At 34.9% G+C, this 5,630-nt stretch overlaps 1 long non-coding RNA gene across 1 annotated transcript; it reads right to left on the bottom strand.

Moving 5' to 3' along the window:
• Nucleotides 1–3,146: 3,146 nt before the first annotated feature.
• LOC116198625 lies at nucleotides 3,147–4,528 on the bottom strand. The gene is made up of 2 exons (XR_004155354.1): nucleotides 4,271–4,528; nucleotides 3,147–4,101 (listed from the first exon to the last, which is right to left on the bottom strand). It is a non-coding gene; the product is annotated as an uncharacterized LOC116198625 (long non-coding RNA).
• Between the last annotated feature and the right edge of the window lie 1,102 nt (nucleotides 4,529–5,630).

Below are 5,630 nucleotides of genomic sequence, written 5' to 3'. Positions count from 1 at the left end.
TTCCGTATGCTCTTGGAATTATGGTTCTGAACTTGTGGTGATTGTGCTTTCCATTATAATTCCTTGCTTTCCTCTTTAATCTCGCTGCTATTGCACATACTCTCGAGCATAGCAAGACGAAGATCAACTATGATTATGGATGGAAGAACCAACCAGGACTAGTATCAATCAGGACCCAATATGCCCTACTTATTCATTGTTCGACCTCTCTCCCTATCATTCAAGCACTTCATTGCATAACTTGATCGGACATATTTGATTCCCATGCGAAACCTGAAATCTATATATAATATATAATTGCTTGGGCATTAGCCATAATACGTTATTTTCCAAAAAAATTGAAACGAGAGTTTCTTATTTACCGACTTTTCGCATGCCAAATGCAATAAATGTATGTAACTTCCACAAGGCATCATAATCATCATCGACAAATATGTTTATAGAATGCAAACAACATTGAAATAAAATAAAAAGACTCCAATATATTCATAATTTACATTTTTTAACCTTATATGTTTATTATTATTGTTGTTGTTGTCATCACCGTCGTTGTTATTGCTATTATTATTGTTATTACCGTTATTATTATTGTTTATTTATATAATATATAATTGCCAGGGCATTCGCCATTATGCACCATTTTAAATTGAAATGGTTATAAATATACGCCATTTCTAATTCATCGACCTTTCGCATGCTAAATGCAATAAATTTACGTAACTTCCACAAGATTTGATGATGATGATTATTATTATTATTATTATTATTATTATTATTAGCTCTATAAGTAATTTTTATAATTTATTTCTATGCGGTTACAAAAATGCTTATCCATTACTTACCCTAATATTTGAAATATTAATTTCCATAAAAAATATTTGAAATATTATTAATGGATACCTTATAAATTTACTATTTCTAAATTATTAAAATAAATTTTTTCTTGGAAGACAATTAATTTCGTTAAAAAAATGTAAATGCGACTAAATACTATTAATTTCTTTTTCTTCAACCCTTAGCATAATAAGGTTTTTCTTTTTGCCTTAACTTTTAGGGTTTATTGCACCATATAGCTTAACGTTGACAGATATTCTTAGATCTATCCCAACGTCGTTTTTTTACCTGAGATATCCCAACGTTGCTATTTTTGTTTCACCAACTATCCCTGGGGGCTAGATGGTAACATGATCTCTTCAAAATTTAGAAGAGAATCATGATTTCTAAATACAAATTTGAATTCGTGAACACAAACATTATTTTTTTTTATTGATATTTATGAATGAAATGATTCTCTTCAGCAAGAGATGTATTAGGGAAAATTCCATCGCCTCTCATAGCTCATGGATGGATACTATTGTGCAAAAACTGTTACAATTTCGAAATTCTGGAAAAAAAAGTTATAGTCTTTGCTGGGCTTAGATCGTTTTTTCATTCCATAGAACTTTTTCCTTTCTTTTGAATTATCAGTCCATTAATATTCACGCTGTAGAACACGAAATTTAGCGTCAAAGATTGATCCTGATATCACAAAAGTCCACGAGTCAGTTGGGGTTTAATCTGATTTAAAATCCGGATATGTTTATATGCTCTGTGTTAAAGAATCCCGCCAAAAAGAAAGAAATATATATCAAGTTCCAGGTGATTCTCATAAGGGCGGGAAGCCACTTCGAGCCCCAAGCTAGATTAGGCTGCGTATGTTTACGAGCCAAGTCCTGAATGAACTGAATTCTACTAATGAATACGTTTTCTAACTGTTTTTCTGTCATCTTGAGTTCTCATAAGAGTGAGATCACAAGTCGAGATCAAGACCATGACAAGGATGACAGTTGAGGAAGCAATATACCCTTGAGTGCTATGAAAGGCTTCCGTGAAGGTAGGACCACTTACTATTGCCATGATCATATTGATCTGATTGCTAAATCAAAAGTCTGATGTGTTGTTTTATTGCCTGCAAATTACACACAGAAGTTCTGTTGCTCTGTTTTTCTACATCTTAGACCTTTAAATACGGAAGCGAAGTCATATTGTAACTGTCTGCTGCAGATGCACGCAACCTTTATTGTTTTTATGCAACTTTTATAAGGTGAAAAGAAAGTCAGCTTAGACTGTTTTTTAGCGCTGAAGTCGCTGATGAATGGATGACTCGGTGCAAAAGCCATAAAATTCTATGGCCCAATCAATAAATTTGGTTGCACTATATCATCAAATACATTATTAAAAGTGTACATGAAAATTAATATATTATCAATAAAATATTGATTAAATGATAAGTATCTTCAATCCTATTAGCAGGAGGATGCAAGTTCATGTCCTGAAAAGTATACTTTTTGAATGGAGAATAACTTGCTCCGTCTCCCAAAATTATAATTTGATTGGGTTCTTTTTTTTCTTTTTGGGTGGAGTTTACTTTCTTTATTAATGATTTACTAAAATTTAGGTAATATACTAGGAATTATAGTAATTCACTTTGTTTGCATTGAGCAATCATTGCACCATAGAACTTTCCCCCAGTTCCTGGCGCAATTTTTACTTTTTTTTAATTATTATTTTATTATGGAATCTTCAAATTGGACATGCTTTTTTAAAAATTATTTTGCTACTTTTCTTCCTCATGTATTTTGCTACTTTTTTATCATCATTTTACGGTGGGAGTTTTTTTCTCCCCTATCGATAATGAGAATCATTCATAAACGGTCCAATGCAAAAAGCGAATACACGGAAAAATATTCATGCAAAAATTACAAGAGTAGAATATATTGATTGACTCTAGGATTGACAATTCGTGCCGTGTCGTGTTTATACGTGTCGTATCTAAACGGATGCGTGTCATCGAAGGCATACACGATGCGATTATTAAACGAGTCAGGTTTTGAAAATACGAACACGACTTGTTTATATCCGTGTCAATCTGGACACGACATGTTTAAACCTGTTTATCGAAACATGTCATAATAAGTACATGTATCCATACACGACACGATTATTACATGGATTAAATTTTGAACACGACCCATTTATCCGTGTCAACTCGATTACCCGGACACGTTAACACGACATGTTTATCCGTTCAACTTGGTTACCCAAACACATTAACACGACCTGCTTAAACATACTTAACATTAACAACTCATCATTACTCCACATCGTTATGACAAAGGCTTTTATTTCTTGATCAGCATTCATCAGAATACATATGAGATAATCCGATCCAGTAGAAAGAAACAACACCAGCATTTGAAAACAAAACACGCCAGAAAGGAAGAGCTCGAATTGATTGAACGAGCGACTCCAAAGCTAAGACATACGGAATACAACACAGTTAACTTGACCGAAATTTTTCCACAAAACACAAGGCAACAACTGAAATCAACAATAACAACAATGGCAGCACAAATGGAACGAAAACCCTGTGAAGGCAAGGCAACCAACTACGCACTCGGCTCTGTTCAGAGATCAAGCAGAAAAAAACCCAACTTTGCTAAGCAATTGCATATAATTCCGCTTGAGAAGTGCAAGCACGGGCAAAAGGGAACCAAATGATGGAATTTCAAACATAGGGTTGTTGTGTGGCGACTAAGATCAAATGCCTCGAAACCCACATTGGAATGTAAAACCATGTTTTCTCAGCAAAATCACCATATACATCAAAATCAAGATTTATCGTTGTATCGAAGTGCCGATAACAATGCACAGGACCCGTCTATGAAAAAGGACAAGATTTCAGCAACATATTCCACTGCAGCCACTGAACCTAAGAACAAAGCAAACTCAAGCAAAAGGGTGCCACCTGAGACGAGCATGAACCTACCTGAAATCCGCCATGGAAGACCAACAGCGAAGCTCACCATGGCTTAACCTCAAATGTCAAGAATATATCTATTTTTTACTGAATATATCTAAAGCATAAGATTCACAGGAAAAACCCAGAAGACAGAAAACTCCAGTGACCAAATCTGAAGCAGAGTAGACAGAGCCTTCTCCCAAGTCACAAGCAAGAGCTAAACTCAGATCAAGAATCCGCCATAGCCGACCACAACAGAGCTCAGCACCCTCATCTTAAGAGCCTTGCTCAACCAACTGAAAGAGCCTTGCTGAAATCGACTAAAATCAATATGAAAATCAGCCTCACATGAAAATTGAAAACCCTAACTTCACAATTTGCTAACCCTAACTTCAAAATCGACTCAACTCAACTGAAATTCAACTAACCTAACATGTAATTCCACTATCTCAGCTGAAATTCGAAACCCTTTCTTCAAAATCGACTAACCTTGAGTTGTGAGGGGAGGCCTACGAGCATGAGAGAGAGGTGATGAGGCGGTTGCGACCATGAAACAAGGGAGGCTGAGGCGGCTACGAGCATGAGAAAGGGGAGACTGAGACAGCTTCGAAGGGCAGAGAACTGAGAGAGGTGAGAGCAGCGGGCTCGAGGTCGCGGTTGAGGACTCGAGGGTTGCGGGCTAGAGATCGCGTGTCGCGGGTTCGTCTTCATCTGAGAGTCTGCTCCGTTTGTTTTCAAAATGGTGATTTAAGATTTTAACTTTAACTTAAACTCAAAACACCACACAACAAAACACACATTTCAAAAGTCAAATTGGTGGCCCCATATATTATTAAAATACAATCTCATTATAATTAATTATCTCTACCTTCCATTCATTTTATATTTCAAAAGTCAAACTGGTGGGCCCCATATATTTTTGTCTTCTTCTACAATCACAATCACAATCACAAATTCGTGACTTTAACTCCGAAAACAAACGCATTGTAAGTGTTGCAGAAAGTGAAGAATTAGCAATTAGGGCTAGAAACTTTTGGATTCAGAGTTAATTAATTTTAACTTTAACTTTAATTTTAACTTTAACTCAACACACTACACAACAAAAATATATATTTCTCAATTCAAAAATGTTAACTTTAACTTTAACTCAACACACTACACAACAAAAACACACGTTTCCCAAGTCAAATTTATAATCACATCTTATTTGTCCTTTGTCACAATCAAAATTAAAATCAAAATCAAAGTAACTTTAACTCTGAATCCAAACGGCCCATTAGGGCCCATTTGGATTCAAAGACAATTGATTTTAACTTTAACTTTAACTTTAACTCAACACACTACACAACAAAAATACACATTTTCCAATTCAAAAATTTTAATTTTAACTTTAACTCAACACACTACACAACAAAAACACACGTTTCCCAAGTCAAATTTATAATCACATCTCATTTGTCCTTTTCCACGATCAAAATCAAAATCAAAATCAAAATCAAAATCAAAATCAAAATCAAAATCAAAGTAACTTTAAATCTAAATCCAAACGGCCCTAAAATAGAAATTAGAACCAAACACGTGTGAAAGGGAAGGCCGAAGGTGGAAGCCTGGAAGGAAATTAGGGTTACATGTAAGAATATTTTGATAAATTCAGTTACACAAATGGGTTAACGGGTTATACGATTAAATAACACAATTAAACACATCTAAATAAATAGGTTTAATCGTGTATAATCGAGTTACACGGGTTCAACCCGGTAAGACACACTTATTGATGCAAATTGTAGCACGACTTTAAGGGATCCAGTTCAAGTTCCAATTGGACCGATTACGCGAGCACGAGCAAAGA

Source organism: Punica granatum, chromosome 3, assembly GCF_007655135.1.
Source record: "Punica granatum isolate Tunisia-2019 chromosome 3, ASM765513v2, whole genome shotgun sequence".
NCBI classification, from domain to species: Eukaryota; Viridiplantae; Streptophyta; class Magnoliopsida; order Myrtales; family Lythraceae; genus Punica; species Punica granatum.
Note: the sequence above shows the minus strand (reverse complement) of the source record. Positions and strands in the feature narration are given on the sequence as shown.